At 32.3% G+C, this 14382-nt stretch overlaps 1 non-coding gene across 1 annotated transcript; it reads right to left on the reverse strand.

Moving 5' to 3' along the window:
• Window positions 1-8240: 8240 nt before the first annotated feature.
• On the reverse strand, window positions 8241-8346 carry LOC121204063 (small nucleolar RNA R71). The gene has a single exon (XR_005898991.1). It is a non-coding gene; the product is annotated as a small nucleolar RNA R71 (small nucleolar RNA).
• Between the last annotated feature and the right edge of the window lie 6036 nt (window positions 8347-14382).

Raw genomic sequence — 14382 nt, forward strand, 5'->3', positions numbered from 1 at the left:
AATTATTAATAACATTACATAAATATATATTGAAAATAAATATATGATAATATTCAAAGTATATACATAATATGTACATGATATATATATAAATACATAATATATTAAAATATAGACATAATATACATAAAAATATATATATATAATGTTTAAAAAGAACGAATATACGTAATATAATACTAATATATATGCGTAGTATGGAGTATAATGTATATATATTAGAAGAACCTATATGACATACAAGTACATTAACAAAAACAATAATATTAACTATTAATAATATTATATAGCATATGTATATGTAAGTGTTAAGTAAGGATAATAAAATATAAAATAAACAAAATAACAATGGCAAATTAAATGACTAAATGAAATAAATGAGTTAATAATAAAATGAATAAGTAAATAAAGATAAAAAGGGATTAAAATCAAACTGATTAGGGGTTAAATTTGAGTAAAAATGGAATCAGAGGTGAAAATTATAATTAAATAAAAAACGGGGGGTAAATACGAAAACACGCGTGAGTTTTGAGGACCAAACAGAAATAAAACCAATTTCTGGACACGTGTCCATCACTAGCGCATCCACACATTAGGGACCGAATTGAGCTCCAACCGAATTTACGTGGTGAAATTTAAAAATAAAAGAAAAATAACAAAAGGATTAAATTAAAAGAATAAAAATACGGAAGGACCACGGGCGTAAATAGGCCAATTAGTGAAAACACGAGGATCCCAGGGTAAGACGGGTCGGGTCCTCAGGTCGGCGCCTAAACGGTGCCGTTTTTGGGTTTAGGCCTGGGCACGAAAACGGTGCCGTTTTGGTAGGCTATAAAAGCCTAAAAACTTCCAAAAAATTCATTTTCATCAGGTGTTTTTTAAAAAAAGGGGAGAGAGCTCTCCTCTCTGCAGATGGCCCATATGTTGGCGAGGGCTCTGGCCAAAGGTCCAATCATCGCCTGCCGTAGGTGCCGTGCGGTGGCCGAAAATCGAAAAAATGGTAAAATTTTTTATATATTTTTTATTTTAAAGCGTATCTATAATATATATGTATATGTGGGTAAATAGGTTAACAAAAAAAGAAAGAAAGAAAATAACGATGATAATCACCTTCGGCTATTAGATTTTTTATTCTCTGTTTGGACTGTTTTCTGCTTTTTGATATTGCTAAGGTCTCTATTCTTTCTTGAAATCGAATGTTGTTTGCTTTTATTTATCACAAAATGCTGAATCCCATCCTTACAATTTCGTTTGGCTTTTATAGCCATTTACAAATCCCTTTTTTTTTTACATTGTCTTTTCTTTACTTAATTTTGTAGGAAAATGGGCGGTGGCATAGTGGCGGTGGGGCAAGTGGTGATGGGACAGAGAGCAAGTGGCTGAACGGTTAGGGTTTTTTAGGTTTCCTTTTTTTTTCTTTAATGTATTGGGCTAGGGTTCTTTTGGGCTTGGGGCATTGAGTTGGGTATTAATTTTTTGTTTAAGTTGGGCCAAAATTGGGCCTCAACAGTAAGTGAATTAATTCACAAACAGATTCAGAATTAATTCATCTTGGGTCCAGTCTAATGTATCATTCTACCAATGAATACATCTATGTCTCTACTTGTGCAATCAACTGCTCCGATATCCAAGACTAGCCATCTTTCCAATTGGAATTGTAGACGACATAAAAATCCTTCTCAGTATTTGAATCAAATGTTCACTTTGATTCTTTTACGGGATTATGGACTCATTTATATTATCTACTGAAGTAAGTTGTCTTTCTTGCAATGTAGACATTCTTTACAATGCCACTTATCATCAATTTGAACTATAGATAATCAATGAGCTAATATTTGCTTGTCATAATTTCGCGATGTATGCAAAATATAAAAGACATAAATACAAAAGATGTAATAGTGAAATGTGAAATTTACTTTATTTATTTATTTATCGTTCAAATAAATAGAAAATAGTCACATGTTTGCTACAATATTCGCACATTTCCCAACAGTTCCAGTAATACCTTTAAATATTTCAGCCCTGTTCGATCGAAGCCTCTCTGTAATATATCCAAAGCTCCTCAATCTAGTTTGGGCTACAACAACCCTTTTGAGAACCCTTGGCATCACTTGCGACACTGTATCATCTCCATTCTCATTGCCTCTGCCATCATTGGCAGTAGAGTTCTCAACATATTCCTCATCAGGGATTGGGTTTTCCCCCTAAACAATAGGCAGCTCAATAGGTGTAGCCCTATGTGGCCTACCCCTACCACACCTACCTTAAATGTTCATAATGTTTCTTTCGAAATCTTAAAATTTAAAATATCTTTATAATTTTCAAACAAAAGTTCAAGCATTAGTTATTTCTCCTAAGTGTTCACAATCTAATGTCTGCAGTTTCTCTTAAAGTAACAGGAACTAAAGTAGGAATGACATAAAAATCTCGGATTCAATTTCTTCGTAGAAAATCAATTTTTCAAAAATTTGTGGTATGGTGTTTCCTTATAATACCCCTTTTTAATGCATACATGCAGAGTTACTCAAATTTCCACAGTCCAAGTTTAGAAAACCTAGGTTTTGATACCACCACATGTAACCCCCAAACCCGGCCTAGACATTAGATTCGAATTCAAAAGATTACATTGGCCACAAAAATAGCCTAGCAAAATTATCGGAGTTTTAAAAACAATTGTTTAGAACATTTATTTTACTTTTTAAAGAAAACTTAACGGGTTTCAATATGATTATGATTTAGTTTCAAAACTAGTTGTTTATGGTGATTAATTTCTAAAAAGTGGTTGTCAATTTAAATGTTTTTCAAAACCTATTTACGTAGTAATGCAGCGGAATAGTGATACTCAACATAACTTTAATGAAAACCAAGTTTTTTGCATAAATAATTAAAATCCATAATTTAATATCCTAAAATCAAATTAAATGTCATGCATACTATAAAAACCTAAATTCTAAGTCCCATGCCACAGTTCAAAAATAAATCAATATAGTCTCTGAATAATAGAAATATCGGATAATAAATCTAAAATACTTTATAAAAAAAGGTCTGATTCGAGACCTTCCGGATGTCGTGTCCGCGTCCTAACCTAGTGAGTTATCTGTACAGATGAAAATAAAAAGATAGTGAACTATGGAGTTCAATGTGAGTTCCATCACAAGAAAATCCGAGCAAACAATGCCCATTCCAATCGAACCCATGTCCTCTTACATTAGTAACAATGCCCATTCCAGTTGAGCTAAAATTCAATCAAATTGTTTTAACTTTTTAAAATGATTGTAATTATAAAAAAAATTACATCAGCTTTTACTTTAATTATAATTATTTTAACTAAATATTTTAAATAATAATAGTAAATTAAATTATAATTATTTTTAAATATGTAATTAATGCAATTTATATTAAATTATAATTACTTTTAAATTTATAATTATCATAAATTTTATTTTACTTGAAACATTGTTTGATAAGATATGATTTTTTGTTGTCTCTTCTTTGATTTGGTATTGGGTGTTGATTAGAGTTACAGTTTATTGAGGGCGGTGAGAGTATTTTGTTGATTTGTTATTGTAGGATTTTTTTTTTCAAAATTGATCTAAACAAAATTATTATTTATAAAAATAATTCAGACGAAATTAGCTTATTTTCTATAGCATTTGGATGTCGGCCATCTTACTGTGGATTTTCCCGTTTCCGATAATAATGTTATTATTACTTTTGGTGTCGACTTTCCCGTTGTCCATATTAGAATTACATTTTATTGTGGGGAGGTATAGTGGTAAAAAGTATTCTATTCATTTGTTACTGTATTTTATATTATGTTTTGATGATATCTATTGATACGTACTCGATTATTTTTCTATGAGGTGTTGAATTGATTGAGGTGTTTATATAGCTTTCATTGGGCTGCTGTTTTTGGTTTTGGATTAATTGAGAGCTTTGTTCTCACTAAAAATAATTTTATTTCTTGTTAGGGAAAAAACCATAAAAATTTCCAACAATTTAAAATAGCAATTCCATCATTTCTAAAAGCAGTCAGTGATGTAAGATCATTGTCATATCGGATCATAAGAAAGCAAATTACAAACATTTTTAGTGGCAATCAAATCACCCTCTTAAAGCAGTTCATATCACTCTCAAATTCACTGATGTATGATCAACTTCCATCGTTACTCTCCATGTTGTAACATCAATGTCACATATCAAACATATAAGTTACACATTTAATTATGTGAAAAGTTGTTTTCTTTTTTCTCAACAAATACTAATGATTTTATTAATTCCAACAAGGCATAAAGATACCAAGCTACGGGCATAAAGAACCTCATACAACCAGCAACTACACACCTAAATAGGAACACACAATTAAATCCAATTAAAGCAATCAAAAGAGCAAATCCAACTCAAACCAGAACAAGGCCAATATAAACCAACAAAAGGCAGTAGAAAAAGTTATGCTTCCGCCACGCTTAAAACATAAAGGAAACCAAACTTCCTCGACTTTGTCTCTGAAATATCTTTGATTCCATTCCACCATATCTCAAAAACTTCATTTCCATGGCTCAAAAATAAGACAAGTTTTTACTCATGAATTATCGATTCAGTCTTCACATCTTCAGGTGTGTCAATTCCATAAGTCTTATGCTCAATATATATCACTGTAAGTGTGAAATTGCACACTGATATTCCAATAAAGTCGATCCTTAATGCTCCAATCAGCTCAAAAGAACATACCTTACTTGGCCCTTTCATCGAGATGGATTCAAACATTTTCTCATAAATCATATATATGATTATATCCACCAAATTTCTATAATTAAATACTTCAACACCCTCAAAACTCCAATTTATCTTCGCTATTTCCCTCTCTTCCTATCTATTTTGATTTCCATCAATTCGACAATAACATCTTCTCATCTCCTGTTAGTCCTCAAAACCCAGACGCAACATATCAACCTCATTCCCCTTAATCAGCTTCCTAACTGCCCTCTCTTTTAACCCCCTTACTCATTTCCCTCACATTTCAGAAACAAAATCTTATCTCATTTAAGATTTCAAAATTTAAATTTAATTCTTGGCACAATTAAAATTATTTTATTAAATTTATATTTATTATAACTTTATTTTTTAGTAACATATTATCAAGTGAGTTTTTTTTAATATTACACCAACAAATTTAACAATATTTACAATTAAATCTAAATTTTAAATTTTAAAAAATAAAAAATTAAATTTCTAAAAATAAAAATATAAAAATTAAATTCTAAATTTATAAAAAATACGTAGCTTTTTATATATATAGCATTAAAAAAAATAGTTTAAACACAGTATATATTTTCTGGCTATGGATTGAACACATTCGTAAGTTCCACATCAAGCAAAAGCTCATCCCAAAATTCCCTTTAAACGTCCCAATCTACAGTTTCATTTCAATGTATAAAAACCTTTCTGCAGCCCAAAACCCTATTTGATGTACGTTGCTATTATAAAGCTTATGATTAGTGCTCTGAAAGTATTTGAGTCACATCATCTAGGATGGTGATTGAATGATACTACTTGAAGGCCACACGTATTAACGACCTTGAGATTTTAAATGGGAATTGTTATTGAAATTTTGTTGAGATTTTTTTGGGTCCATTCAAAGAAAAGTAGTACTACTATTTCGAGGAGTAACGTTATGATGGAATTCGAAAAGTTATATTTGCCATGAGAATGGTGGAAGTCAACTTTGAAAAGTTCAAACGTAATTTTTAAATTATTTATATAATTATTTAAGTATATTGAAATAAAAAAATAGTTTAAATTAAAATTTCGTATTATTGAACATATTTTAAAACTATAGAATTATCAATTTAAAACAAGCAAAATCCAATCTTTATTTTAATTTCGCAAAAATCTGATAATTTTAGAAATAAATATATTTAGTATTTCATTTGAAAAAAAATTTCAATCATTATTCAAAAATATTTTAGATTATATTAAAAACTCGTTTTTCGATATTAGTAGCGAAAAAATGTGATGCTGATAAATTTTATTTAAAAACCGAATTTCAAGCGAAATCATTTAAAATACCCATTTGAGCAGTTTTTAAAACTCTACTGTCATGCGGTCAAGTTATGCAAATTAGAATAATAATCCCCAAAATAATGTTCCATACCATAATCCATAAACAAACTTATTACAGTCCCAAAATAATAATTAAAATTTAATTTAAAATACTTAAATATGAAAACATCTGAGAAGATCTTCTAGAAGCTGTGCCCAAGTCCTAACCTTGAGGGTTATCTATAAAAATAGTAAACTAAGAGGGTGAGATAAAGAGCTTAGAGTGAGTCTTAACTTATAACAAACTGTAATTTAAATGTACATTTCAGAAAATAACATAAAGTATATAAGCATTCTAATTTAATAGATATTAGTATGCATGATGATGCTGATGCAAAGTTATTCAGAAACCATTGCAAAATTTTCAAAAAATGTTTCTACCCAACTCTGCTACACACCATAAAAGAGTTTCCCAAAACTCATCCATCTAATAACACATCAAAATTGTAAACAAGCCACTAGATAGTGCAACAAGCTGCCAGAACAGAAAAATATGTGGACAAGCCACCAAAATCGCAGATATACTACTAGAATATGTGAATATACCATTAGAAAGTGTAGATCATTAAGCTGCCAGAATATTTCTCCTTTCAATATCATCCCAACCCTATGTTATGCGTTATGGCATACAAAAACAAAATCAGAACAATATGCATGCTTAACATGCAATCAAATATAGCGATTTTAAAAATTTATCTCGTATTAAGAGATCAGACTAGAAAAAAACAAAATTATGCCATTATATCATAAAACATAAGTGTCAAAACAAAACATATTTCATTATCATACAATCAATCAAACATCACATAATTTAAATAAGAACACTTACCTTAGATTCAGAATCAATAAGCATTTTAGTACATCTTAATCATCACTTGATCATGTTTCGAAACATATGTTATTCATATATTAAACACAATTGATTAGCATTAAATAATTAATCAAATAGATTTTATTTGTTAAAACTCACACCTTAATCCGCTAGTCCACAGCATACTTACATTGATTAGCACTAAATTCGCAACTCCAAAACTTAGATCTAGACTAACCTAGATCGGGTTCGTACCTAGACATCGTTAAACTTAGTTAGAACCACCCTTAGGCAACTCTAAAAGGGTTCAACCAACCAATAAATAACTAATGACAATTTAGATCCATTTTCAGAAGGCATACTTACACTGTTTTGCCACTAATCTAATATGCAAATTGATTCCATGGTCACCGTTGATCCGAGGTGTTTAGATCAATTCCTAAGACCAAAATAATAAATAAATCAGAAATTAAAAATCACTCATAACCTTAGAGGCATTCAACCAAAGTAGAAAAATTATTAGGAAAGAAACAATATTAGATCTTGCCTAAATTCACACTTACGCTTTCCATTTTCCTAGATTTGAGATGTGATCTCAAAAAAAAATTGAATGACACTATTCAGCCAAGTAAAGGGGCTTATTTAATAAGGAAAAAGTGCACAAAAAGACAACAATTAAGGGCAGCAAATGAAAATCAAAACAACAGCCCCTTGTGGTGCTTAAAAGGTACAACAACACCACAAATGTTAATTGCAAAAGGGTTGTTTTGAGCGGTAATAAATGGGTTAAACTGAAAACAAAATGAACAACTTTGGTGACCGAAATAGTAAAAAAGAGGTTGGAATAAATGGTGGAAAACTATAGAAAATCAAATGAGGAAAATAGATGCAAAGTGAAGGCTTTATGGATGACAACACAAGAGGAAAAATTAGTAGCAAAGGATTTGCAATGTGCGGCTTCATTGTGAGGCTTCAATGTGAGGCCATAGAAAATAATAAAATGAGCAGTAATGGTGCCAAAACTAATAACAACAATAGGGTGCTTAAGGGATAAAAAATGACAACTAATAGGGAAGAAAAATGAAGAAGGATGAGTAGCAAAAAAGATAAGATCCTTACCTTCACCTCAAATTGTATATGAAGGTGAGTTATTCCTTCAAGTTAACTGGAGTACTCGAAAATGCACTACGATTAAAGTTGTTCTCATAATCACTAAGGGAAAGAGCTTGAGCCTAGTTGAACTCATTGCCACCAGATTCCATCACCACATGGTAAGAGTTAGCAGAACTCTTCCTTATGAAATACATCCCACCTAGCAAGAATCCTAAGTTGTGGAATGAGATCACTACCTTCCAACAAATGGATGATGAATCCTTATATGAGGCGTTGGAAAGACTTAAAGAACTATTATAAAGATGCCCTCATCACGGAATCCCGTATTGCATCCAATTAGAAATGTTCTATAACGGTCTCAATGCTCACACAAGGATGGTAGTAGACGCTTCTGCTAATGGTGCTCTTCTTTCTAAGTATTATAATGAGGCTTATGAAATCATTGAGAGAATACAATTACCCATGACTGACTAATCGAACAATGTTAGGAAGACGAGTCACAGGAATACATAAAGTGGACGCTCTCACTTCACTCGTATCTCAGGTATCTTCGATATCCTTAATGCTTCAAAATTTTACTACTAATGAGTTTAATAATTTTGCAGCTCAACCATTTAATCAGTTTGAATATATAACCTGTGTTTATTGTAGGGAAGGGTATTTATTTGAAGAATGCCCATCAAACCTAGAATCCATGTATTATATGGATGACTAGAACCAAAACTAAGGTAAGCAATGACCGCAATCCAATTTTTATAACCCATCCTAACGAAACCACCTGAATTTCTCTTGGAGTAACCAAGAGGCTGGACCTAATGACACTTGCTCACAACCCAAACCAAACCAACCCAGCCCTCTAGATTTACCCAATAAATTCAAAAACCAACTCAAGCTGAACCTTTTAATGGCTTAGAAAACCTGTTGAAGGCATAGCGAAAAATGATGAATTGATCCAAAGTCAAACAGCCATTTTGAAAAACCTAGAAAACCAAATGGCCGACTTGGAACTTAACTTAGGAATCGACCACAAAGTGCTCTACCTAGTGATACGAAAAATCTAAGAAATTCGAGGAGAGAACACTATAAAGCATTGACACTAAGGAGCGGAAAGACAATAGAGCCTAACATTGTTGGAGTAGAAGAAGAGCTAGTTGATGTTCAAGATGTAGTGGAAGTTCAACCAAGTGTTGAAACTCCACTTTCACCTTTGTTAAATACAGAAGCATCACAACAGACAAAGTGCCCAGTTCAAGTTAAGAATCCTCCATCACTCTACCCTTAAAGACTTCAGAAGCAAAAACAGGAAGTCTAGTTCAAAAAATTCCTAGACGTACTCAAATGACTTCATATCAACATCCCATTAGTAGAAGCTCTTGAGAATATGCCAAACTACATCAAACTCATGAAAGATATCCTGTCAAGAAATGATGACTTGGAGAATTTGAAACAGTAGCTCTGATGAATGAATGCAACGTATATTTACAAGATAAACTACCCCCAAAGATGAATGACCCTGGATGTTTTTCCATACCTTGCCACATTGGAGAATCTTATTGTGGCAAGGCACTATGTGATTTGGGTGCGAGCATAAACTTGATGCCCATGTCCATATTCAAAAAATTGAGGATAGATGAGGTTAAACCAACTAAAGTTATGCTTCAGTTAGCAGATCAATCCTTAACACATCTGGAAGGAAAAATTGAAGATGTATTGGTATGTGTAGATAAATTTATTTTTCATACTGACTTTGTTATATTAAACTTTGAAGTAGATAAAGATGTGTCAATCACCATAGGAAGGTCTTTCTTAGTAATTGGAAGGACCCTTATTGATGTGTAGAATGATGAGCTTACCATGCATGTTTAGGACGATCAGGTAACATTCAATGCATTTAAATCCATATGATTTCCTAATGCAATTGATGAGTGTTCTGCAGTATTTGACTTAGAAAATTTAGCTGTAGAGTAGGAACTCAATTCTATTGAGGAACCACCCGTTGGAAGAGATATTTATGTCAGGCCCTCCAAGTAATAAGGAGGCGGAAGAATATTTAGCCTTGCGAAAAGCTAACCCAAGGGAATTTTGCAACACCCCTCACCCGTATTCAACACTGAAATAGGGTTACGGAGTATTACCGAACTTATATCACATATTAAACATACACTTCATATAAAATTAATCAAATCATATACATTTCATGCACAACTAATTATTTTGTCCCTAATACGAGCCTACGAGGCCCTAAACATGCAATAGGAGTAATTCGGGACTAAACCGATAACTTCGGAAACTCTTAAAACACTTAAGAAATTTTTCTCAAAATAGGGGACACACGCCCGTGTGGCCCAGCCGTGTGAGCTCTCACACGGCCAAAAGACACGCCTATGTGGACATTCGAAATGGGAGCACATGGCTGTGTCCCAGCCCGTGTCTGACCCCGTGGAACTCTCTGACTTGGGTCACACGGCCAACACACACGTCCATGTGGTTAGTCCATGTGCCCTAAAAATGGCCATACACGTCCGTGTGCCAGGCTGTGTGCTAGGCCGTGCCAAACATGTAGGGTATACTGACATATGCCATATGGTCAAGTCACAAGCCCGTATGTGAGGCCGTGTGGAGCATACTGACTTGATTTTAATTTCAACACAGAGGACACACGACCATGTAACATAATTGTGTGTCACACATGGCTAAGACACATGCCCCTGTCCCTGCCCGTATGGACAAAAATAGGCTATTTACCAAGCCAATTTGCCACCCAAACTTGTGCACACCTACACCAAATTAAAATGGTACAAACATAGCCTATAATAGACAATCAATCAATCTCTCTTAAGCATGTTTCATACCATTTCCAACACCAACTAATACAAAACATATCAATACCACAATATGCCATCTAAATTCATACCAAACTCAAATGTGCATTAATGCCTAGATTCAATAGCATACCAATATTCATAATTCAACCATTTGCTATCCATAACATTAATTATCTATAAGCTTCACATATTCAACATTCAAAACATCACAGAAGCCATATACACATATATACATAATTCAATCACCCAAATTAAGCCAGCTTATATAGCAATATGCAAAACTAAACTTAGAACACTTACAAGCCAATTCAAATGGCTACATTCATCATCAACTTAAAAACCAAAATGACCAAAGTCCCTATACATGCCATATACTTAAAACATAAACTCAAATGTACCAAATTGATAGTTGGATAATGTGATGGAGTCTCTGACGATTCCCAAATCCGAGCTAACTTTGAATTCACTATCAAACATAGAGAAATACACAAAGTAAGCTTTATAGCTTAGTAAGTTCATATAGCATTTATATCAACTCATCATATAAACTCAAATTAAGCTAAAAACATAACATAACATATCTCATAATGAATGACCAACCTACCACATTTGCATCTACCAAATTAGATGTAATTTCCATAATTTTTCATCATTTCAGTGTATTACTCGGTTCATGTACATACTTATACCTTCTCGTATTTGATTCATACTCATTCACATCTTTGACATATCCGTTAAACCATTCAGAATATTTTTGGATACTCAGGAAACCCGCAACTTAGTGCCAAATAAATAGCCAAAGCTATATCTATCTCGCACACTAAGTGCAAATATATATTTATATAATCAAAGCTATCTCGATCTCGCACACTAAGTGCAAAAATATAGCTGAAGCTATCTCGATTTTGCACACTAAGTGCACATAATTAGCCGAATCATCGTCGAACAAGACTGTAGTCTCGTATACAAAATTTATGCAATATCAAAGCATTTAAAGCATAATTATAACAATGATTATTACATACGAACTTACCTCAGATGTAAAAACGACGAAACAGGTCAATTAGTCAATAACTTTGTTTTTCCCTCGATCTAAGTTCGAGTTTCGCTTTTCTTGATCTATATGTAATCAAAATTAACTTATTTAATTATCTCACTATTCAATTTAGTCCAAAAAACTTATTAAAGCACATTTACACTTTTCCTCAAGTATTTCACAACTTTTACAATTTAGTCCTTATTTCATAAAAACACAAATTAATGAAATTTAAGACTAACCCATGCTAGTTGAATTTCTCTAGTACACATATCAGCCCATATTTTTCATTTATTTCACATTTTAACCACAAAATTTCTATATTTCACAATTTACTCCCTAATTTGCATTTTCACTAAAAATCACTTAACAAAACTTGTATAACTATCATCACTTATCAAAACACATGCTTATTCATCAATGGAAACTTTATAAATCTTTAAATTTTTTGCAAAATAGTCCCTGGGCTAGCTAGACCTAGCTGCAACGATCTCAAAAACATAGAAATCATTAAAAACAGGACAAAAATCACTCACCAATTTAAGCTTGAAGTTGCCGAACCCTAATAGCTTCCAAGAACATTTTGTTTTCTCAATTTTCATTTGAAAGATGATAGATTAAAAGATGATACATTTGTTTCTTTTATTTAATTTACCTTAATTTCCAAATTACATAAATAACCTTATTAATTAAACATAACAATCATTTAAACAATGTCCAAGAATGTCCACTCATTTTATTAATAGGATAATTGCAACATAATTCCCTTGACTAATTAATTTCATAGCTATTTAATACCTTAAACTAATAAAACAACACTTTTGCACTTTACGCGATTTAGTCCTTTTATCAAATTAACTAATCAAACAATAAATTTTCTTAACAAAATTTCCACACAAACATATTATCATACTATAAAAATTAAAATAATAAAAAAAAAATTTTAACTTCAAATTTTTGGTCCCTAAACTACTGTTCCGATTTGACTAAAATGGGTTGTTACAGATTTAATCTACAATCCTGCTTTGAATCTTTGAAATTAGAGAGAAGAGATTATGTCCAACCAAAAAGGTCAATAGAGGATCCATCTAAATTAGAACTAAAGGTACTTCCTTCGTACATAAAATATGTTTATCAAGGTAGCGCTTCTACTTTACTTATGATTATTCCAATAGAGTTAACTAAAGAGCGGGAAGAGAAACTTATTTTAGTGTTGAAACAATTCAAGAAGGCTATTAGATGGACCATAGCTGAAATTGAACAATGCGACTAGGAAAGATAATTTTCCTTTGCCATTCTTGGATCAAATACTGGATCAACTTGTGAGGCGAGACTATTACTGTTTTCTTGATGGATACTCAAGGTACAACCAAATCACGGTAGTACAGGAGGATCAACACAAAACAACATCCACATGCCCATATGATACGTTTTCCTTTAGACGTATTTCATTTGGTTTATTTAATGCACATGTTACATTTCAAAGATATATAGTGTCAATTTTTACTAACATGGTGGAAAAGTTTTTGGAAGTTTTTATGGGCGATTTTTCAGTGTTTAGAGACACTTACGACTATTACTTAGCCAATCTAGCTAAGGTATTAAGATAGTATGAAGAAACAAACCTTGTACTCAATTGGGAAAAGTGTCATTTCATGGTATGAGAAGGTTGTGTTTTGAGGCACTGAATAACGAGAAAAAAGATCGAGGTAGATCAAGCAAATGTAGATGTCATTGAGAAACTCCCACCTTCAACATCTTTAAAGGGTGTTAGGAGCTTTTTGGGATGTCCTGAATTCTATTGGAGATTTATCAAAGTCTTTTACAAAATTGCAAAACTTTTATGCAAACTATTGGAGAAGGATACAACATTCAACTTCGATGAAGAATGGTTGAAAGCTTTTAATGATTTGAAGAATCAGCTAGTTTTGGCACCTATTATCGTCACACTCGATTTGGTTTTGACAAGTTTTGATCTTATCATGTAGGTAATAAAGTGACTATCTATATAGATTATTCGACAATTAAATACTTACTTGCCAAGAAAGATGCTAAGCCAAGATTGATCCAATGAGTACTTCTACTTCAGGAGTTAGATCTAGAATTTCAAGATCGAAAAGGTGTAAAAAATCAAGTAGCAAATCACTTATACAGATTGGAACCGTAAGAAGGAACTTCTCTACTTCTACCCATTCAAGAGACATTCTCGATGAGCACATACTTACTGTAAATCATGTCCATAACACCCCTTGGTTTGCTGATTTTGTTAACTATTTAGCTTGTGGTTTGATGCCACTAGAGAAATCTTATATCATTGCCATACAACTCCAAGTGGAGAACACTTCGGAGGATCATACACTGCAGTTAAAGTATTGCAAGCTAGATTCTTTTGGCCAACTCTATTCAATGATGCGTATGCCTATGTAAAGAGTTGTAATCGATGCTAGAGGATTGGAAATATAACCAACAAAAATGATATGCCCCGAACAAACATT

This window comes from Gossypium hirsutum, chromosome A07 (genome assembly GCF_007990345.1).
Source record: "Gossypium hirsutum isolate 1008001.06 chromosome A07, Gossypium_hirsutum_v2.1, whole genome shotgun sequence".
Taxonomy (NCBI): Eukaryota; Viridiplantae; Streptophyta; class Magnoliopsida; order Malvales; family Malvaceae; genus Gossypium; species Gossypium hirsutum.